The sequence below is a fragment of the Myodes glareolus genome, chromosome 6 (genome assembly GCF_982192425.1).
Source record: "Myodes glareolus chromosome 6, mMyoGla1.1, whole genome shotgun sequence".
Taxonomy (NCBI): Eukaryota; Metazoa; Chordata; class Mammalia; order Rodentia; family Cricetidae; genus Myodes; species Myodes glareolus.
The window spans coordinates 32,567,552-32,592,529 of NC_142031.1; the positions used below are offsets into that span (position 1 = coordinate 32,567,552).

Sequence of the window (24,978 nt, forward strand, 5' to 3'; positions counted from 1 at the left end):
AGCAGGAGAATGCTAGGGAGGGGAAAGCTGATTCCTCCCACTCCTGCCCAGATCACCGAAGCAACAGGATGTGAGCTGTCCCACTGAAAAAGGTACTGAGTCACATGGCTGAAATAGATCAGAAAAATGGGTTAATCAGGATGTGAGAGTTAGCCAGTAAGAAGCCTGACCTAGCGGGCCAATCGGCATTATAACTTATAGAGATCTTTGTGTCATTTCCTTTGAGACTAAACAGCTTGGGGGCCTGGCGAGACAGAAAACACAAACAAGCCAGCCCCCTCATGTTACACAGCAGTCACTAAATACAAACATTCCTCAGAACAAATTTTAATATTAAAATTAATGTCCCTCAATGCTGTGCATAATGACTTTGTTTTACATATTGGATATCGCTTTAATGTTCGTCTCCTAAAGAAAAAAATAACAGCAATATTAATAACTTATTATTATTATTACAGCCACAATTTTGTTTTTCAGTTACTTTACTTTCCTACCCTCATTCATGTCAATATAGTGTCTTCAAGTATGGGATCTAAATTTTCTCAAATACTCTCTAACTACTTATAGGGAAGACAGATTGTTTGGCAACTAGTAAAAGACTGAATGTGAGACAGTACAATTTTTCTTAAATAATATAACTATCTGGGAAGAAGAGAAACTTCTGTTCCCTATAATCTGATAGCACGATAAAAAACTAATTGAGAGTAATATGCTTCATAAAGATGTATTCCATTATCTCTAAATTAAAAGCAAATATTGAATAGTGTATAAAGTCTCTGACATTAGTATCAGGAAGAGTTTACACAAAAAAACAAAGCTTATGGAGCTGCAAACATAGCTTAACTGTAAGAGAACATGGCTGTCTTGTAAAAAGTTTGAATCTACTCTGACTTCATATGATCTAATGCCCTTTTCTGACTCCTATTGATACCAATATTCATATGTACAAACCCACAAAGAAACATTCAAGAAATCATATAAACAAAAATTAAAAGGAAAAATTCTTTTAAAGAGTAGAACCTTCTGAGAGTAAGTTACATTTGTTGTCATCTGAATAAGAACCCCCACTCTCGTATTTGAATGCTTAGACATCAGTTAGTTGAAGTGTTTGTGAATGATTAGGAGGCATAACTTGTTGGAAGAAGTGTATATCATTGTGAGTGGGCTTTGAGATTTCAAAAGTCAGTGTCAGTACTTATTTATCTGTCTGTCTGTTTGTCTATCTATTTTTCTTTCTGTCTGTATGATTGCTGCTGGTTTATCACTATATAAACCTCTCAGCTATGTCTCCAGATCCATGCCTTTCTGCCACTAATATGGTGGACTCATCTAAAACTGTAAGCAAACCCCACTAAGTGGTTTCTTCTATAAAGTCTTATATTTCTTCACAACAGTAGAACAGTAATAAAGCCAAAAGTTGACTAACCATGCAGTTGCTTGGATGTAGTGTTCTAATTGTAATTCCCTGCCATGGGTTCATATATTTGGATGCTTAGTTACCAGCTTATGTAGTATTGAGAAAGATTAGGAGATATGACTTTATAGAAGGAGAGATGTCACTGGGAAATGGCTTTGAGTTTTCAGTAGCCCAAGCCAGGCCAGTCTCTCTCTTGCTCTCTCTGCTTGCTTCATGTATAGCAAGATGTAAAGCTCTTAGCAGCTCTTCTAGTGACTTGTCTGTCTGCTTCATGCCATTATGATAATGAACTAAGCCTCTAAAACTGTATGCAAGTCAAAAATTAAATTCTTTCCTTTTTTAGACATGTCTTAGTCTTGGTGTCTCTTCACATAAATAGAAGACTAATAAAGGTAGACTTGAAAAGGAATTGACCACTTTAAATGGTGCTTAATTGGCTATCCTAATAGGAACACGAAGGGGAATGATTCAGAGAGTGAAGTGAACTTTGGGGTCTCAGCTCAGTGTTTCAGAAGGAAAGAGTATTATCTAATTGACTAACTGAGAAACCATTCTTGTGACATCTTGGCAAAGAATGGGGTTGATTTTTATCCTTGTCCTGAGAATAAGTTTAAGGTGCTTGCAGTAATATTATTGGCAGAGGAGATTTCAAGACAGGTTGTGTTATGTAGTCATGCAGGCCTACAATGAGGAGAAGCAAGCAGGACACAGAGAACCCAAAATGTTGTTTGAGAAGAAAAGGAGCACCAGGAAATATAGGCAGATAATTCTTATTCTCAGGATATAAAAGTTTAAAGAAATGCCTGATTCAAATGAAATAAGAGAATGATACCCTTAAGGCTAAAATTCCAATGGTTAAATAGGAATTAACAAGAAGCATAAGCTACAAAGGAAGTCATCCACAAGAGAAAGCTTATGCAAATATAATTCAAGGAGGCCAGCTTGCCAGTCCCAACAAGCAACAGAACTGTGCAACTTCAGCTATGTGACTTTGAATTTAGAGTCATGAGGAATAGAGAAAAGTGTTGTGGAATCTTCCTCCAAAGTTATAGAAAGCCATAAGTCTTGCATTCTGTTTCTCTCTCTCTCCCACCCCCCTGTGTGTGTGTGTGTGTGTGTGTGTGTGTGTCTGTCTGTCTGTCTGTCTCCCTGAATCATGCCTGTGGATTAAGAGGCAGAATTATCTCTTACTGCTCCAACACTAAATCTGTCTGTATCCCACTTTGATGATTATGTACTAACCCTTTAAATCTGTAAGTAAACACCAATTAAATGTTTTCTTTTATAAGTATTGCCTTTTTCATGGTATCTCTCTACAGCAACAGAAGAGGAAAGCATTTTACAAGATTTTACATTTGTTCTCATCTGTGTGCTGGGCTGTGGTTTACAGGTCATGTTTTACACCTTTCTTTTCTTAAATGGGAAGCACGTGTATATTTTGCTTATTCCATTCAATATTTAACTTTATGTTAAAAACATATACCTTCCTACTTATAAGGTTTTTTCTGCACTTTAAATTTTTCTGTTATATTATCAAAGCTACTTTCTAATATAAATATAAACAAATGACAAAATGCCAATATCTTTATGCATCCATTTCAGGTATCTCTTTTATAATTTCTGTGTTTATTAATTTTTTTAACTTGAATTTATTGCTACTTTTAGTTGAAATACTGTATTTTAGTAAGTGTGCATGGATACAATGCTTTCAGATACTTTCTATATCTAAAAATACATTTCCATTGTCCTATAACCCAGACAGTGACTTAGTCAGACATGAGACTCTTGCCTAATGCATTTCTTTCAAAGCTTTCTAGTCGCTTTTTATTCCATTCTATTCTTTCGCTTTTCATTTTCATTTTTTTATCTTTGAAATTCTCAGTGTCATTCCACTTAGTTCATTTTGCTGCTTTTCATACTATATCCTTACAAGAATAGTTTTTTTGAATTGCAAGTTTTTCTAAACTCCTTGGTGTATTTATATAGTTTTATAGTTATATATTTATAAAAATTTATTATTCTAAAAATCTTACTGCTAAGTCTTATAACTTTAAGGATTACATTTTATTGTCTCTATTTTATCTTAGACAGTTTGCATTTTTGTAAAAATATTCTCTGCAATTTTTAACTTTTGAGAAATCACATCTCATTTTTGATTTCTGCTTTAACATTCATGTCTTAGCAATTGGCTGGTCTTCTCCACAGAGATCTGACATTTTATTTGGTGATGTAAAGATCCCTTAGCTTTGGGGGCCTGAAAAGGTGCTTGCTCCCAATCCTGATGATTTGTTTGATCCCAAGGACCCACAAGGTGGAGGTAGAGAACCAATATGGATAGTACTCTGGCATTCATATGCATGCTATGATCTATACTTATGTGTGCACATGCACCTCTACACACATATCTACATACATATCTACATACACTCAGACAGTCACACTTGCATATCTTTTATTTTATGTCCATAATAACTTACATTTTATCTACTTTTAACTTAAATTACATTTTCTACTTGTGATGGCAATGCAAAAATCTGTTTACAATGAGAAGATTTCTTTGGCTTGAAGATTTCCAAAATATCTGATTCCATATGGAGGTTTTATACTCTGACTCCTTCATTTTAGGCACTTAAATAAGAAGTCAGCTTGTGTCAAGACTGAAAAAAATTCAACATCTGGTCAATGAAGCTCTTCTGCCAAGGAATTACCCCAAGAGAATCTACCAGTTGATTAAACTGACATTTTAATTTGAGTGTTTGCAATGTTTAAAGGACTCTTCACAATTAGCTGAAAATTCTGCCTTTACTCTGAATTACTCTTTAAGGTGAGTATTTTTTAAATGCACATTTCTATTATCTAATTACAAATTGAATGCTGTGAGCATGGTATTATTGCTAAAATTTATATCCAGGGAAAGTCATAAGCAGCACCTAAACCTCCTTCTAAAGTACTGTTGATAAACTGATAATCCAAAGTATAGTTCATTCCAAATTCAGTCTGGAGACCCAATGAGTTTATCAGGCTTCTTTGTAGTTTGTAGTTGATGAATGACTGACAGGGGTATGGTTAATCCTTTCCCAAAATCCACACCTGAATAATTTCCCAAGAAGGGATAAGAACTTCCTTTCCCCTTATCACTGCATATTGAACTTCCTTCCCTAATTCCCTAGTATATATATATTCTGGATCCTACAGAGGCCACTTGCAGTAAAGACATTGTTCTATACACCAGGTGGTAGGGAACATGTGGCTACTCAGGTAAGAATCTCTTGACTCTGTTTGCTTCTTTTTGAAAGGATAAACCACTATCTGTAATAGTCTTTTACTAGGGAACATAACTGAATTTTCCAACATGGTCATGTCTTGGCTCAGACAACAGTCACTCATAACTGGAATGAACGACTGAGACTTAAGATAACCTCATACATGGTTCTGTACCTTCTTTTATCTGGAGATAATACTAAAATTTCTGTGCTGGGGTGCCTATTTCCAGAGGAAACAATAAGGCCAACAAAACCAAAATGGTGAAAACGTTGAGCCTCGTCCAGATCTTTCCACACTTCTCCATGTAAAACCACTGGCTGCCACTCTTCTGATCAGTGCCTTCACTTTTACTGATGGCGTCTTTTAAGACTAGGCGTTAAACTCATGATATGATGAAGATGATGAAGCTTCAATTTGGTTAGGAACTCCTCCAGTCTTGATGCTTCTAGAGAGAATATTCTCTTCCAGGGAACACTTAGAAAGCTTTATAGAGCTTGTGCACTGGAGATTTTCACACCTGAGATTATAGTATCCTTTGTTATTCTATCTGGGAGTGCTAGAAGGAACTTTCCAGTTTCATTATAGCCCCTTCATTCACTAAAAAAAAAAAGGTCAAACGTTTTATATATAGAGGGACTAAATTCATAGATTTTCACAAGTAATTAATAAGGACTTATCAAATAAATTCACTTTCTATAATTTTCAAGTAGTCTATTTTCTGATTTTTCCATTTTCTCTCCTATCAGAAAGATGCTTAGAATTTAAATCATTTGAATTAGAGAACCAGATCCAGATTCTACCAGAACTAGTCAGCTTCTTTAATGCTACTCTTAGAATCACAAACTACATTATAATTTTCCAGAGGAACAAAGCTGAAAGAATGAAAATATATTTAAAAGGGTCTTTCTGACTATTGAAAATGCTGAAAACTTGATAGCTACTCAATTCATGAGGTTCAAACTTAAGTCATCAACATCTCTCTCAGAAGACCTACAGGATTCATGGAAAGGTGTTGGACTTCAGTCCATGTCAACTGCCCAAAAAGTCTGGATTCTGATTGAAAAATTGATGGTAGCAGAATAGATGCATTTACCAATAATGAATTAATGCTTGAAGGAATATATAGACCTACTTGTTCCTCAGACCTTTTTATATCGTGACCACTCCTGTAAAGTGCTGCCGCTCTTTGGGAAGTCTTTTCTCTATAGTTAATCATATCAGAACAAACTCTAACAGATATACACAGAAACATGTGTTAGCTGATTCCAGAAACATTCAACTTGGCAAAAAAGGTTTTCTATCACAAGTCTACCCTTTGTTATCTTGATACTTATCTGTCTGTCATGTTTAATTTCCAAATGAGTGTAAGGTGATAATTCCTCATCTCTAGATATATGTGATGTCATATACTATTAAGATGACATTATTATTCCCCCAGAATAAGTGATGATGTCTTGTGAGGAATAGTTAATGTTTTAATAGACCATAACTTAAATATTATAATAAAAATTGCAACATTTAACTAATGATGAAATGTCAATGGTGATTATTTTACTCAGCAAAGAAATAGAGTAAATACAACATATATTTCTGTTTAAGTATGTGTTTCTATGTACAAATATATTATTTTAAAATGTGGACAGAAATTACAATATTGGTTTCTGTAACTACTATAGTGGAGACTTTATCTGGCATTTTTAATGACCTTCTCCTACTACAAATTCCATATTTCTTTCATCCTAAGCATGAATACTGGCAGGTCATTTTCTGAAATTTCTAACTTGTCAGTGTTAAAGAGTTATGATTCTCATTATTTATGTTTTCTTTGACATGTATTCTGTATCAAAGAGGGAAATAGAAAGATAATACAATTTTGAATGTCTATTTGTTACTATTAGCTTCTCCCTAATAGAAGGATCAAGTTAATAATTTTCAAGCCTATTTTCATATCTTCCTGCCATTGTAAATCTTTTTTTAAAATTAAACCCTTTCTGGATTTTTATTTTTTAGGTCTTATCTTCAGGTCTATTTTTTCTCTATTATTTTATCAATATGTATGACTCTCCTTGCATTTGAAAGCTTCTAACACTAATACTTTTGATATGTAGTTGTTTATTGATTCCTTGGGAATTACACAGCATGAATCCCAATTCTACTTACCTTTTAGTCTCTTTACATCAACCCCTCATCCCTGAACTTTCTTCTCCAAAAATAACCTCATCAAATTAATTAAAAACAAAACAATAAAACCAACTTGTTCATCTATCTTTCCCATCTCTCCAACAGCTCTTTATTTTATTTATGGCTTTGGGAGCTACAGTGTGCCATATATCCTTTTGTCCAAATAGCCCCACCTGCAAATGTTCATTGCACTGAGTCATTGGTCTTGTTCAAGGCTTCTGGCCTCTGGCAAACCGTTGCCACTGGCCCCTTACCAAAACTCTTCTTGAATGTCTTGCTGCTGCCGCAGTCATAGAGACCCTGCTGCTATTGTTAAATAGGACCAGTTCCTTTACTTTCTCTAGCAGGTCATAGATGGAGTACATGTTAGGATTGGCCAACCCAAGACCCAGGATGTGGGTCTAGGTCTTTGCTGAGTTGGCTAGTCTGGGGTCCTAGGAAGTCCCCATTCAGATGAGGGGTGGAGCCAGTTCTCCTTTGCCCATGCCATGTTGGATGGCTTTTGCGTGTCCTTGTAGAGAGTTGGAGCCATCTGTCCTGAGTGTAAGAGGCTAGCTTTCCTGCTGCAATATATAACAAGGTGCAGGGCTGGGTAACCCAGAGCCAGTGAACCCATTGCCTTCTTTGGTTCACAGGCCATGGACATCAACAACAGCTCAGGTCCACACACAACCATGGCCACAGTTGGTAACCTAGGCCACCTTGATCAGTATGGCTGCAGTGGTAGTATGTCCTCTAGGCACCAGCACGACCTCAGATCTCTTACTACGCCTCAGGCATCGGCATGACCTTTGATATTATTAGAAGCCATGGACATCAGCGCAGACTCTGGCTGATGTAAGGTTCTGATTTAGACATGGCCTTTGTAGCACCCTGGGCCCAGACATCACCTTGGCCCTGGAGAGCAAGCAAACCAACCTGTTCTTTGCTACCTACACTTCTTAAGTTCTCCCTCTTCCAAAGCACATGAACTTTTCTTTTCTATCTCTCTCATTTTTCATCATATAGTTGCTCATCATAATAACATCTACATGACCAGTGTCACACATCTTTAGCCAGTCTTTACTTTGAGGACTTGGCTTGGCCTGTCAGTGTCTTCCATCCACTTGGACTAAGCGTCACCAGGAAAGCCTGTGTATATCTTCAGACAGCCTGGACTATAGCATTAATTCTTTTATAAAATCTTTTGAAGTTTATGTCCTTTTCTCTACGAATGCTAAATATCATAAACTGTCAAAATATTATCTTTTCACTCCTTTCATTTCCAAACCAACTTACTGCTTCTCATACCTGGTCTGTGTTAAATATTGTTGATAATCTGCTCTAGAAAGGTCACTATCTTTAACTGGAATTATTTCTTTTTGTCTTATTATTTGTTCATCTTCTTAGTGAGATTTTATCTGGAACACAATCTTTTATTGAATTTATTTCATTCTAATGTCAACCACTTATTACCCACAAACATATGGATAGCTAATTTTTATTGCTGGAGTTTTTATTAGAATAACTTCAGTTGGCTTGTTTCTGATTCTTACTTTTAGAACACAGTATAGATAAAATGATAACTTTAGACTATGGGGATTGAAGATGTTCACATGTACAAATTTGTACAAAGAACACAATGAAAATAGAATGAAAAGACACTAAAATTGGGAAGGAGAAAGTGAAGAGATGGCATGTGATTGTTCTTTTAAAGACTGCTAATTACTGGCTTAGGGGTGAACTAACTACACTGAAAATAGTGAAGAGGAACACAAATTCCTGAGAGCTTACAGGGGAAAAAGGAAATCAAAAGTATTTATAGTCACATAAATGAACTTAGTGGCGGGGTAAAAATGAAGATGCTGAACTAGGTATCAACTCTGGACAAATGGGAAAGAATGTGTCAATGAGTTGATGGATGTTGGGGATAAGCAGGTCTGGAATATGAATGATACAGCCAGGAAGGAAGAATTGGAAGTAAAGGAGTACAACAGGAGTTACCAGGATTAAAATCTGTGGAGGAAACATACTTTTCTTTTTCATTGTGCATTTAGTTGTCACTTAAAAATTACTTTTTTTTCTGTTTAAATAACACCATATTTGACTTTCCCTTTTTCAATTATTTTATCTTTTCCCCCGAGAGTTTTAGTTACTAATATTTCTAATGAAGAAATATTTCCTTATTACATTACTCTCTGAAGAAAGCAAATTCAAGTTGTCTTACTGTCATTTCAGACAAAGTACAGGGCCACAAACATTTTACCCTCTTTCTAATCCTCTCATCTCTTTCACTAGCAGTTAACTTCACATTGACTGAGCTCTTATGGAAAATCTTCCTTATACATTTGATATGCACTTTGGGTTAATTTTTTATCCTATAATTAGGAATACGTGATTTAGTTTGTGTCTGTGTGGTTGTGTGTTGTTGTGTGTGGTATGATGGTGCCCATGTATGTGTATCAGCATACATGTAGATGTTAGATATATTTTCCAACTTTTTCCCACCCTACTTTTTGCGGCAGATTACAGATTCTCTCAAAATCCAACCAGACTGGCTGATTAGTAGGCCTCATAGACACTGTTTTCTTTTCTATGTAGTGATGAGATAATCAGAATCTATATAAAAACAAATTTTTACATGAGTTCTGAAGACTAAAGTTAGGTCCCTGTTTTTTTTGTTGTTGTTGTTTTTGTTTTTTGTTTTGTTTTGTTTTTTTTAAACCTGTTGAGCCATCTCCTCAGCACCTAAAGTAGTTACTTTTAGAAAGGTATTTTTCTTATAAAATATTCAGTTTTAAAACAGGTCTCTGACTCAATTAATGAACACACATCCAATTTCTACAATAAACCATCTTTATCACAAGTTAAAATGTTACCTAAAAAGGCTTCGGATCTTACATATTCTGCAAATTTTGACTTTTATTTATTAATTTTCCATTATTCTGATCCTTAGTCCATCCATCATAGTCCCAGATATATTTGTTGATTAGGTTTGTCTATTTTTATCTAGTTAATATAAATAGATGCATACATATTATTCTAGACTGGCTTAATTTTTTTCAGACAACTATCAAAATTGACCAATATTGTCACAGAATACAGGATTTTTCTAGTCTAAATAGGGAATGATTTCAGCATTATGATTATAAATGGTTTTTATATTGTTTAATGTTATGTAACAATTTAAGCTAAGAAATCATCCATATATATGATCACAGCTACTTCTGAGTGGGCAGAACTAGAAGATATTAACTTCTGAACAGGTCAGTAATGATCATTCTTAGTAATGAGGTGATCTTGTCCAAACTTGCTGATGGCCAAATGGAAAAAACAAATTGAAGAAAGCAAAAAAATTAAGTATTTGATCTGGAAGATCCATTGCTTCTTAATCTTCTATATTAGATCAATCTGCTCTATTCCTAGGCCTTTGTACATGGACTTCCACTACTTCGTGAGCTGATAATCCAACATTTAGATTCATATTGAACTCCTCTGCCAATCTTTCTGATTTTCCTGTTGACATAAAGCTGATTCTAATACTTTTAAGTCTCAACTCTAGCTTACACACTCACAGACACACACACACACACACACACACACACACACATATGAGAGAAAGAGAGAGAGAGAGAGAGAGAGAGAGAGAGAGAGAACATATAGACACCTCCAGAGCTTTTATTCCTTTCCATCCTTGACTATGACAAATATATTGCCATTTGTCTCCCTTTGGACATTCTCATCAATGGTGTCCATGATTCCAAATTATTATCTACTATACCAATGCATCTCACCATTTAGTTTTTAATTAAAGCAACCCAAAACGCCGATGCATCAAGGTGACTCTGTGTTTCTTTTTTAACTAGTCATTTAGGAACCCTCTGTAAACTTGTAGTATATTTATGTATGTTCTGTGGAAGAAATATTAATTGAAACCCTTTGAACATATTTCATTTATGCTGTTATTAGTATCTTCATTACTAGTATTGTTGCTTTGCTATTGTGTTGTAGGTTTTCTGATATACTTGAATATTAACCTATTATGTGTCCTAGGATTTCTCAATGTTTTCCATTTTTAAGAAGTCTTTAATTTCTGCTTAAATTTTAGATTAGTAATGAATAAATGTTTTTGTTAAATGGAAGACATGTCATTTTTGAAAACTATGATTTACTAGATCTTCATCCCTTCCCATCTCTTCACATATGCATCTTTGCCCACATTTAAACGGCTTTCTGTCTCACTTCTGTATTCATGCTATGCTTTCTATAGCTAGTCTCTGTTTCTCTTTAAAGAACATTTTGAGAATAAAAACTCATTTAGGACATAATATAGCATTTTAAATTAAAAATTTAACTAACATATTTATCCTTCATCTTGTGTCAGGGTTTTGTTCTTAGTTTTCACTATAGAAATATGTCTTGATTTTTTATCTCTCCATTTAACTATAACCTTCTTTTCAGCTCTACATATCACTTCAACCTTAAAAACTCTGACTCTTCTGCATAATGTGATGGGCACATGCAAAATTAAAATACAGCTTCTTATATGGAAGGCAACTAATGAACCACCCTTTTCTTGGCCTCCTGCCCTGTTATGCTGTTTTTTGATTCACAATTAAATAATGCTATGACGTTGGAAGAGAGATCTAGATGGGAAAAGGGCTTATGTGCAAATAGTTAGAACATGGAGCATAGGCCAATCCTCTTTCGTCTTACAAATTATTATTAGTTAAACAGGAACTTAGGTACAAACATCTGACAACCTGCTCTACAGAGTGAGGGTGTTGAAATCTATGAGAATATGCTCAAAACCTTTGAGTCATGTTCCATAGCGCTATCAGAGATCCAGTAATAATAACAACTCATAGACAAAAGTATTATGAACTTCACACACTAGCCCCACAATCACAATTTTAAGAGCAAGACTTTTCTAATATAAACTCTGTGTGTGACAGCTGGCTCTGACTATGCAGATCAATGTAGTAGTCCAATTACTATCTCTAAGCATAAACGTTTTTTACATTATTAAATCATTCAAGCATACAATAGATCATTATACTGGAATGAAGAGATTGCTGTTGCATAGAAAAAGCAAATGTCCATGATGGTAAAGATCAATTCTGTGTAAAAGTGATATAATAAATGATGAATGCCAGCTTCAGTTTTCTACTTTATATTCAATAGGAAGTTTATTTTATGTACTGAAAAGTAGGATAAACCACTTAAGTTTTGCAACCACATGAAACTTTACAAATGAAAAACTGAAGCTACTTTATTATTATGTTTATATTTGAATTTCTCATTGCATTTGGTGGTTCATTTGGTGGCTTTGACCTTGCATTGCTCACTAGGGACCTTAATTAGACTTTAGTTCATTTCTTTACCTCTAATTCATCTTTGCTCAAATGAAATACTATTCTGCTTAATTATTCTTTCAGAGGCATCACTGTTATCAGATGCTTCAATGACCCCTTTCCTCATAAAGATCCTTATAGTGCCCGTGTGTTATTGTCACCTGTCTTTCATGGGAGAAAAGATAATGATTAAAATTAATACTCTCTAATAAGATTATTTTTAGATTAAAATGACAGTTTATCTCCATTTATGATCTGTGTAGTTTCTGGCAAATTAATTAACCTTTGTAATTGTGATAGTCTAATCGGTACAATGACAATGCCCTAAGTTCATTTCTGATACTTTGATAAAAAGAACTGACAAAAAGCAAATTGGTATGTCAGAGGAATTGGTTGTTTATATTCCATGTTAGAGTACATCGCTGTGGTGAAGCCAATGCAATGACTTCAAACAGTCACATCACATTCACGGTTAAAAGCAAAAGGGAATTTAAAAAGATGCAATGCTTACTGTTGATTATGTTAAATGTGTTCATTCCATCTTTATATATTTCAGAACCCCACATGTAGACAATGGTGCTACCCAGTGTGGACTGGGTCTTGGGTCTTGCCACCTTTATTAACATAAGGCATTCTCTCCAAGACATGCCTACCCAAGAGAGTCATTGAGACTCTCTGGCTAACTGTTAAAAAGTAGTGCCAACTTGACAATTAAAGATAACAATCCCAGAAAAGAAATACTCAACAAGAATACAAAGAAAGAGAAATAATTTTTATTACTCTAAAAGACCTATTTCATTTGGATTTATCTCAAACTCTCTTGTATCCAATTTTCTATAAGGTGATTTTTCATGCTAGCAAGCAATAAATGAGAAAATAAATAGAAAATAGAATAAATTATGAAGACCAATAACTATTGGTCTTTTCAAAAAGTCTCAGAAACTTTAAAACTCATTCACATTTCTTTCATCTCATAAGTCTTTCATGGTTTATGTATTTAGTGTCGAATGTATGCAACATTTTTTTTTCTATAAAACCAAGAAAAAATCAGGATCTTCTCTTTCACCTCTTGTTACATTTTGGTAGGATTTTCAAAGGTATTTAGTTGGTTGGCTGATTTTCTTGTTGTTTACATGTATTTAGTGTGTGTGTGTGTGTGTGTGTGTGTGTGTGTGTGTGCAAGTTTCCCTGAAAGTCAAGCATACCTCTACATGTCTGTGGCTGTCTAAACAAAACTATGGAAATCTGTTCATTCCTCCCACCATATAGGTCCTGGCTATCAAACTCAGGTCCTTGGCATTTGGGCAAAGTGTTTTGATCTATGGGTTTTCTTGCTGGTCTCAAGAGTGAAGCTTTAATGTGAATTAAAGATGCATTTTTCATATTTGTAAAAAAAAATATGTTCTCATTTAAGAAGAGGAATACTAATAGATACATCCAATCTAATCAACCTAGACATTTACTGGAATTAATAAGTTAGTTCAGTGACTCACAGGAAATAGATCAATACACTAATGCAATTATATTTCTATTCCCTACAATGTGCAATTTATAATAATACCAAAAGGATGTGTCTTAAGAGGAAGTCTTATAAATATGCTGAAGTCCTATAAGTGGAAAACTGTAAAACATTGCTGAGAACAATTAAGGCAAACAAAGTAATTGAGACATATGATTTGAACCTTGTTTCAAAGACTCAACATTAATAATAGCTTTTCCTTTATTAAGCTAAAGAATCAATGTAGCTTTGAATAAAATCCACAGGTCTTGTTTACAAATTGAACTGATGGGAAAGGATGTATAGAGATACAAAGTATGCATTTAGAAAACAAGAACACATGTGGAAGACTGATATTGCCTAAAGACTCATTGTTATATTACAGTAATCCAATACAATGGGCTTTTGGAACTAAGGTCAAACATTATTGTAACAGCTTATAAAGTGGCACATTTATCTTTCTGACAATCTGTATGTGTAGGAGGTGGGCACATTCACACATATAGATAGACAAAAGTATTTCAGTGAACAAACTATAAATGTGTTATAAAATATGTAGGAAAACTGAAAGACTGTTCTTTAAAAGTCAAGGTGATATCAAAGTAGCATCACATGAAATTCAATATAGTGATAGTTTATCTTAGTAAGTCATAAGTAAATGCTAACTTAAAAGGATATAACTTCCAGTAAAAATAAAAGAGAAAATCCTGACCTTGTATCAAAGATTTCTATGAATGTGTCAAAAAGTCATTTCTTTTTTAAAAAATAAAATTTTACTTCATCAGATATAAAGCAATCCTTCTTCAAATGACACTATTAGAAGGTAGAAAAATAAGTCAGAAGCAGCAGAAAATATTTCAGAAAACATTCCACAAAAGGATATATCTTGAGAATCTGATATTCTTGAAACTTTATGAGAAAACCAAACCTCTAATTTAACATTTTGAGCATTTTTCAATAAATTATTCAGAAAAGGTGGCATTCAAATGCTAAATAATCACCCAATAAAGTAAACAATGAAAGTAGGGAAATATAAATTAAATCATTGCAATTTGGAAATTTGAAATACTTAAAATTTTGAATACATGAGATATTGAGAAGAGAGCGGGAAATTGGGAATGCAGTGAATTTCTAATACAAATCTAAAATGATCCAATCTCTTCAGCTAGCACTAGCTTAGCTTATACAATGTAAGACAAAATGTTTTCTAGTCATTCCATTACCAAACATTTGTTTAAAAGAATGAAACTACATTTAGATACAAGGTATCCAATTCATCTTTATAGCCCTGCAAATCTAAACTATCCAAATAACCATCAAGATTTGTATAAAAGAACAAATTCTGATGTCTGCATTACAGTGGAATACTTTTCAGTAGTAATTAAAAATAATGAGGTTATATGAAGAAAGTCAGACTCAAGTTTACTTTAATTACACTGATGTAAAGTTAGGCAAAGCAAACCTATGTACACCAAGGAACCGGATAATTTGTACTGTGGAAGAGGGATAGAGGGAAGTATGGAGAAGCTTAAGTATTCTGAAAGAAAGTCTTGGAAGTCACAGTTCTTTTTTTTAATTAATTGATTAAAAATTTCCACCTCCTCCCTGCCTCCCTTTTCCCTCCCCCTCCCCACCTCCCCCTCCTTCTATTGTTTTAAGAGCAGTCAGGGTTCCCTGCCCAGTGAAAAGTCCAAGGTCCTCCCCACTCCATACAGGTCTATAAAGGTGAGCATCCAAACAAACCAGGCTTCCACAAAGTCAATCATGCAGCAGAATAAAAGCCCAGTGCCATTGTCCTTGGCTTCTCAGTCAGCCTTCATTGCCATCCACTTTCAGAGTGTTCATTTTGATCACATGCTCCATCACTCCCAGTCCAGCTGGCCTTGGTGAGCTCCCATTAGATAAGTCCCACCGTCTCAGTGGGTGGACGCACCTCTTGTGATCACGACTTCCTTCATGTTCTCCCTCCTTCTGCTCCTCATTTGGACCTTGGGAGCTAAGTCCAGTGCTCCAATGTGGGTCTCTGTCCCTATCTCCATCCATTGCCAGATGAAGGTTCTATGGTGATATGCAAGATATTTATCAGTGTGGCTATGGGACAAGGCCAGTACAGGCACCCTCTCCTCTGCTGCCCAAGGAACAATCTGGGAACCTCTCCTTGGACCTGGGAACTCTTCTAGAGACAAGTCTCTTGCAAACCCTTAAATGGCTCCCATGGATTAAAGACCTCAACATTAATCTGACCACACTGAACCTGATAGAAGAGAAAGTGGGAAGTAGTCTACAAGACATGGGCACAGGAGAGCACTTCCTAGGTAGAAAACTAGTAGTACAGACAATAAGAGCAACAATGAATAAGTGGGACCTCCTGAAACTGAGATGCTTCTGTGAAGCAAAGGACACTGTCATTAAGACAAAAAGGCAACCTACTGATTAGGAGAAGATTTTCATCAAGTTCTCATCAGACAAAGGTCTGATCTCCAAAATATAAAAAGAACTAAAGAAACTAGAAACTAAAACTCTAATTAACCCGATTAAAAAAAATGGGGTACTGAACTGAACGGAGAAGTCTCAACAGAAGAAGTTTGAATGGCCAAAAGACACTTAAGCTCAAGCTCAACCTACTTAGCGATCAGGGAAATGCAAATCAAAACAACTTTGAGATACCATCTTACACCTGTCAGAATAGCTAAACTCAAAAACACCAATGATAGCTTATGCTGGAGAGGATGTGGAGTGAGGGGAACACTCATCCATTGTTGGTGGAAATGCAAACTTGTGCAGCCACTGTGGAAATCAGTGTGGCGGTTTCTCAGGACACTGGGAGTCAACCTCCCTCAGGACCCAACAATTCCACTCTTGGGAATATTCCCAAGAGATGCCCTATCATACTACAAAAGCATTTGTTCAACTATGTTCATAGCAGCACTATTTGTAATAGCCAGAACCTGGAAACAACCTAGGTGCCCCTCAATAGAAGAATGGTTAAAGAAGGTGTGGAACATAACACATTAGAATTTTACTCAGTGGTAAAAAACAATGACATCTTAAATTTTGCATGCAAATGGATGGAAATAGAAAACGCTTTACTGAGTGAGGTAACCCAGACCCAAAAAGAGGAATATGGTATGTACTACTCATAAGTGGATTCTATACATAATTAAAGGTCTTAGAGCCTATAATTCATAATTCTAGAGAAGCTAAATAAGAAGGTGAACCTGAAGAAAATCATATAGTTATCCTCCTGGATATTGGAAGTAGACAAGATTTCCAGGCAAATCTTGGGTGCACGGGGGTGGGGGGATGGGGGTGTATGTAAGGGGAGATGGGTAGAGAGAGGGTAGAAGGAGAGGATTCAGGAGAGCTTGGGGGAATGAGATGGGTGGGATAGAGGAAGGGTGGATATAGGTCCAGGAAAGAAAGTCACAGTTCTTACAGTGTGACATTTCAGCAAATGTGAATAAAAGGAAACTAAGCAGTAACTTTTAAAATGTATACTAACCTGTTAATCATACTATAACAATGAGTATTTTTTCTAGCCTCCTGTCCATTTATTCATATTTATCAATAAAGACATCTTTGCCTATATCATGCCATCATTTATGGTCAACACAGTGAAATATCCAATAAAATATGTTGAATAGAGAAATGAGTAAATAGTCTTGGGCTCTTACTGATTTGATGACATGTGTTTAAAAGCAGAAACCTGGATTTTATTAACTGTATTGGGAATTATTTTGTAATTATGTGTTCCTCTTTGACATACATTGTATTTCAACTGCTGTCACATTACTTACTCACAATCCTCATGACAGTTCAAATATTGTCCAAGGATATCTGGGTGTTATTTTGCTGAAGAACATAGTTGTTTATTTTGTATGTATCATAGTCTTATGCAATTAGACTATTAAGATTTTAATTATGTTCACTGAGAAGTAATTGTGATATGATAGGATATTTTATGGTATAATGATGTTTTTCCTTCTGCTAAGCCTACTATGAAATGTCAGGTAGACATTATAATGCAAGCATTTCCTCTTTTAATTCTTAAAATTATGCAGTCTGATTTTTATTTGAGTTTTTGCTGACTTTTTCTGAGCTTGTCATTCAGATGGAGAACATTATAATTTCATTTGTCGTTAATAGTAAGTCTCCTACTCTCTACTCTGGACATACTGACCTCAATTATTTTTACAAATCAGATTAGCCTTGTTGGCTCCAATCCATTTCCATCATTAGAAACTTAAGAAAGGACCATAATCTAAGCAGCTGCTTTCCAAGCTGCAGTCATCGACAGGACGAGTGAATGTGAGGAGAGACACATCTTCTCCTATTGAGAATTAAAGTATGGATTATGGGATTAGGCTCATCTGTTTCTCACACACGGCTCAAGGACACACACGGTTGTACTTGTCCTTACCCCGGAGCACAGTGGCTCTCGTTAGTACTAATGAAAGCTAGCAACAATACATAAATGTTTTCCCTAAGCCTTCATCTTAGTTTATCAATAGAAATTTTGTAATGAGTTAGTAATAACATGAAGCTGCATTGGCCAAAATACTATATACAGTAGAATCTTTTGCTTATTTACTCCAAGCATTCTGATATTATTATCTACAGAAAGTTTGATGACTGTACTAAATGTGCATCAAATCTAATGAATGTCTGCAGTAAAGGATAGTCTTTGATGAAATAAAATATTTCTAAAGCAAGGTCCACAATTTTCTCCAGATTGTTGTGAAAGGTAGTATCCTTGATATATTAAACATAAAAAAATAAGTAAAGGACTACTTTACTTGTATGACTCACTGGTTCATAACTCTCTTATGGAGTCAGAACTTGTTTCTTAAATGAATCACTTGTACATGTTTTATGTGAAGAAATCAGAAATAAGTGATCATGTTGCTTACTTGAGATTATGTGTTAATTTATGACATTTAATAAGTATAAAGTTAGAAGGGAAAGTCAAAAATAACTCTGCTATTTCAGTGCTGGAATGGATCAATGGATGCAACTTCTACTGCCTCTTTTCCTTATATAAATTACAGACAGGTATCAGTGGGTTTATTCAAAAAATTGAGACAGTATTCTTCATAACTATTACTATATTTATGATACAGATATTAGAGTACTATAGACAAAAGTGTACAGAACCAACAACTCTCAAATTCTCTATTCTCACAAGCCTCTCATGTGATTTTTCATCTCTGTCCTTCAGTGACATTACAGCAAAGTCTTTGGATTAACGGTACCATCTGTTTGCAAACTAACCCAGGCTGTGTGTATTATCTAACTAAAACCAACTATTTTGAGGATTTCATAGGCCTACTCCCTCTGTGCCTGGACTAATGGCTCCACGACTCTGGATAAAATGAAAAAGATGGGCTGCAGTAACTGGCCACACGGCTTTCATCAGCAGTGTCGTATTTAAGTCACTTTAAGCATCAAAAGTGTTTCAAATACTTTCATATTTGCAAAGTTTCCAAAACCTGTTTTCAGAGGACAGATTCAGAAAGCATAATTCACTGTTTTACAGATGGACGTAGTGTTTCTCAGTCTCCACCTGAATTCATGATCTGACAACCAGTGATCCTTCTTGAAGAATATTTATTATATACGTCATCTCTCTACTCTCTTCATTTTTCTGTCTTGCAATTCTGACCTGATAATTTTGCTTTTACCCACTAACTCAATGCCTACCTCATGCAACCTCATTTCTTTCTATACAGATAGAGGATGATGCTGTACATACATAATGATTCAGAGAAGCAGTGCATGAATCTAAAGTAGAAATTGTAACTAGACTTGAGGTAGACCATTGTGCTTTAAATCCCATGTTACTCTTATGATATGCCACTTAAAATTCAAACTATATTGTCTTTTATTGTGAAATAATCACCACTAATGTTTAGTTCTAATTTTAATTTCCAAATAATTTCTAGAAGGAGAGCTGGTCTGCCTGGAATATATGCCTGTTAGATTTGGAATTTTTCATCTACTTAGAATAATAAGCTCATCCTCATACTGTTTTTACCTTCTCATACAGCAGTGTCTCTGAGTAAAAGATTCAGAAATATTTGACAGCTGCATTTCTCATTAGGAAATAGTGGGCATTACTAGTTTTCCCCTTCTTTTGTATTATACACAACCATCTACACAAGTTGTCAGGAATAGCCAGTCAGATGGACAGCAGGTAAAATTAAAAAGGGAATTCCAACATCATGACAAAGGGAAAAGTACTTTCTTCAATTTATCATAAAATTCCAAGGATGGAATAAATCAAACTCTGCAATAGCTTCGTAGAGCTTTCAACTAGAGCTTTAGAGTAAGCATGAACAACTGGCTTCAAATCAAAATTTTTCCATGACAGAGAGAGAAGAAAGAAAGGAAGCAAAGAGGATATATAAGGATTTTTGAACAAGACAATGACTTTTATACAGTATATAGCCAAATTTGCTTTAACAAGGTAAGGTGGCATAGTGCAATGTGAGAAAAGTTTTGATTGCAAAATTGTCTAGATAGGATTAGCATGTTGGAATGTCTGTGAGAAATTGTCCTATTACTTGATACATGAGGTTCCAGTCTATGGTTGAGTACATCCATAGACAGGTGGTCTTGGGTTGTATAAGAGAGGTAGTCAAGCCAGAGTCTGTAAGACAGAAAGCAACGTACTTGTACTTTATGGTTCCTGCTGTGTTCTTAATAATTCCCCAGTTAGAAATGACATTGCCTGGAATAGCAAGAAGTCCTGTCTTCAAATTCCTGTCTTAATTTTCTCACATGACTTCCCTCTTGACGAAATATACCCTGAGAGCTGTAAGATAGATAAACTGCTTCTTCCAGAAGCTGCTGTGGGTTAGAGAGCTGTCATGGTAACAAAGTGAAGCTAGAGAAGTGAGAAACTGTAGAAATTTCATGTGGGTATAGTAGAAGATCAGAACTTACAGACTCGACTAGTCAGAAGACTAGAATATTCAAGGCAGCCCAACACTTTTACTGCAATAATTTGGTCAATTGTATTATGATCATCTTATAATATTACCATGGGACCATATATAATTTTATTCAGTCTTGGGCACTGCTGTCTCTATTCCCTTGTGTTAGACCACTATGACTAAAGCAGTATGTGCCTAATGTTTCTATAGATTAAAATGGACGATCTATACAAAAGGCAAAAGAGAAGCACTTTCTCACTTAACCCAAATAGATACATAAAAGCTGAGGTTGGTTGTTAGTTCACTGATCATATCATAACTTCCTACATTTTTATCCTGTGCAGACCTTTTCTGGTCACATCTCACTATAATCTCTCCTCATTCACCAGCTCCCTTTATAAAAAGTGTTCTCAGATGCACCAGCTGCTGTATATTTAAAAATCTCATCATTTATCATTTCCAAACTCTCTTTGTAAGTACAGCTTCTTCAGAATGAGATTGCTTTTCATTACTGCTGGAGTATTTCATATCTGCATATAATGTACTTTAATGTCCTTCCTGCTCCTCCAATTCCTCTCCTAAGTCTTTACTACATTTCTTTCCCAGATTCATGTGCCCCATATGAGTTATAAACCATAAAATCTCCTTAATCCTGTAGGTGCTGTCTGCATGTGCAGGGTTGTATGACCATCTATCGGAGTATAAATAAACTTTTAGCAACTGCATTCCTGAAGAAAATATAATCTCTTTCCCATACACTGTTAATGGTCAATACTTCCTCATTTGGGGGTGGTACTTCATTAGCCAACCCACATTTATGCTGGGATTTAGGCCGGCTTCATCTTGTGCATTTGGGTATGCAGTCACAGCTGATTTGAATTCATATACAAATGTTCCATCATATCTGGAAAAATGAATGGTATTTCTGCATTACTATTTGAAAACACTTATTTTTAATCTCTTAATAAATGCTCATAATGTGTAATATATTATCTTTTACATCATATCATTTTCATAATCAAACTCTTAGTCATTTTTTTGTTTCCTTGAAGAGTATGTTTCAACTTTCCCTGTGTTAATTGAGAATTTACATCACAGGGTATAAGCCAGGCTTAAAGTACTTTGCTAAAAACTTATAACTATATCGTAGCTCTCAAAATTAAATATACTGTACCTTTTAGTTCTTTGATATAATATGGAACTGCCTTTGCTTATCCCTACCCTAGTGGAATAGTGTGGTTCTCAACATTTGTCAGAGAAGTTGTCTGCAATAGTTTATGGTACACATCAAGACTCCGAATTCAAGGAGTAGAGAATAAGCACTTGGAGAGAGCTCATTCCCCAGTGGAACACATGTATCACATTACCTCCCCAAGGCTTACGAAGAATCAAGGGAACGAAATTCAGAAGACCAAGAGGAATGTGTTAGCCAGTTGATGTTGGCACACTCCTTTAATTCCAGCATGCAGAGGTAAGCAGATCTCTGTAGGTTCGACGCTAGTTTGATCTACAAGTGCTAGTTCCAAGACAAGCTCCAAAGCTACAGAGAAACCCTGTCTTGATAAACCAGAGAGAGAGAGAGAGAGAGAGAGAGAGAGAGAGAGAGAGAGAGAGAGAGAGATGTTGCAGATGTTGCAGGTATTGTCATCTGGATATGCCAGTGAAGTTCCACACAATAATTCTCAACAGCTGTCGTTGCCTTGAGAACACTTGTATAAGATCCAGCCAGTCAATATATCAACATCCAGCATAGGTTGCAGAGGATTCATAAGTCCCTACTCCTATAGGCAGTCAACATATTAATTATTAGAGCCATTTTTCTATATAGACATGATCCCTGGTAGGTTGCCAGTGATCCAGTAATCAGTTTTATATTGCTATACAAATGGGAAACACTATTTGAGTGTACACTCAAATAGTTCCAAGACAAGCTCCAAAGCTACAGAGAAACCCTGTCTCGATAAACCAGAGAGAGGGAGAGAGAGAGAGAGGTTGCAAATGTTGCAAGTATTGTCGTATACTCAAATAGTCTTTCAGTATATGCATTCTTAAATATGCATATGCATGTGTATATAAGAGAATTTGGGGGGATATTGGAAAGGAACCCAAAAGAGGTTGAAAAAGAATGGATGGAAGAAGAGGATATGTTTAATATGTTTTATAATCATGAATGAATCTAAAACTAATGAAGGAATACACTCCACAATTTTGTACTGCAAATGTTTTTTCCCAAACTTATTTTCTGATTTTAGTTTGACTTAAAGTATGCTTTGAAAGTTCTGAAAGTGTTCTAGTTTTAACCTGTTTGTGTGATAAAACACTTTGACCAAAAGTAACTTAAGGGAGGCAAGGATTTACTCCCTCTTATTATTTCAGATCACAGATCATCATGGAGGAACTCAGGCAAGAAGATCAAATACAAAGTACAGAGAAGTTATGCTTCCTGGCTCATGCTCAGCTGTTTTCTTATGATGTTCAGATCCACCTGCCTATAGGTGATACACATCATGGTGGACTGGGACCTTCCACATCAATAGAGACAATCTCTCAAACATATTCACAAGCAAATCAAGGGCATTTGTTCTTTTGAGGTGTCCTCTTCCTTGTGAAACTAGACTCTTATCAAGTTGACAATAAAAACTAAGCAGGAGAATAATTGACTCACTGAGAATATTTTTGTCATTAACCACATAATACACCAAAACCAAACTAGAGAAATAAAATTCTGCAATTATAAAACTGTGCTGGAAATTCCTGACACTCTTTCCTTCAGACTGTGGTCTGAGGAAAGGCATACTTTGTACAAAGTGTAAATGAATGAATTATAAATGAAAATAAATTGCACATTGAAAATGTGATGTCATACCAGATATTATTTCTCAAATTAGTGTAATAAAACATGTAATGACATATATTTTTAAGAAACTGAAGATATTTTCATCTAAATTTTATAATTAATTAATATAAAAAGCACTTAAGTGCACTTGCTGCTCTTATAGAAGACTTGAATTCCTTGTCCAATGCCCATATGAAGCATTGACAAACACCAGTAAATCCAGTTTCAGGGTATCTGAGGCCCTCTTCTGGCTCTCATTGGCACCTGCATGCAAGAAATATGTGGGAAGACACAGACACCCCAAAACAAGGACACACATGAACACACTCACAAACATTTTTCCATCTGTTTCGTATAAAACCCAAACATTTTTCTTAGCAAAAGCTGAAATATATTTTTTTCTTACATCTAAAAATGTATTCAGTGGTTTCAAATAAACATGTAGTTGAAATATTATCTATAATGGTAAGTATTTTAATTATGCACAAAGTTTGTTTCTATCTAGACAAAAATAGCTTTATTTGAATGTCAAATCAAAGCATAGTGTTTGAAATCTATTAAATATTAAGCATTTTCATAACCATTAATATATTAACATCAAAATCAAGTAGTCAGAGGTCAATGGGATGTTTCAACAGTTTAAAGAGTATGTTGATCCAGCACAAAAACTTGTGTTCCATCCCCAGAAACAGTGGTTTTCCTCTGATCTCAATGCTGTGCATGTGTATTCAACTCACACACACATCCATACACACAAACGTAAAAACAAAGCAAACATACAACAATAATAATCAATAGTAATACATAAGCTAAAAATAAAAATAACAAGTAAAAAATCTATTTAAGCACGAAAATTATGGTAAGCCATTACCAAATGCACATGAGTGTACATGGTAATAAACATGTAACAACTATAGCATGTCTATGAGAGATAAAAATTATCATGAATTTTAAGCCTGTTTTCTTTTATTTCAGAGCTTTTATATATAATAAAAAACACATGACAACATGATGAACATTATCAATATAATGTGCATCATAATATTTCACAAAATAAGCATGTTATCACAATTCCTTCTATTAGTAGTTTAACTATTAAATGTCAATACATGTATGCATAATGTATTAATGTATAAAATAATGTATAATGACGAACTGTTTGTTTACAGAATACAAGAGGTATCACATCTATGGTTCAGACTGAAGACATGGATATCATAGGAATGGCTAACCTACTGAATGCATTGGCCTATTAAAGCCCCAGCTTAAGCCAGTAGCCAGTAAGAATAAAATCTCCCTGATGTGCCATTTTTTGACGTTTAGATTTCCATGCACTGATAATGCACATCCTCCACAGACTCTGAGGAGTTGATTTACTAATTCCATGACTTGATTTACTAATTTTACTTGTTTGGGTACCAGACCCATTAATAAGCACCGTATGGATGTACTGAGATGTAATGCTTATTAGACATCTGAACCATCCACTAGAACATGTAGAGAACAAGGAGTTG

At 35.1% G+C, this 24,978-nt stretch overlaps 1 long non-coding RNA gene across 1 annotated transcript; it reads left to right on the top strand.

Annotated features, from left to right (window-relative positions):
• LOC125388385 (uncharacterized) lies at positions 1-22,093 on the top strand. Its single transcript, XR_007228230.3, has 4 exons — positions 1-92; positions 4,043-4,241; positions 20,064-20,159; positions 21,855-22,093. It is a non-coding gene; the product is annotated as an uncharacterized LOC125388385 (long non-coding RNA).
• Positions 22,094-24,978: the final 2,885 nt, after the last annotated feature.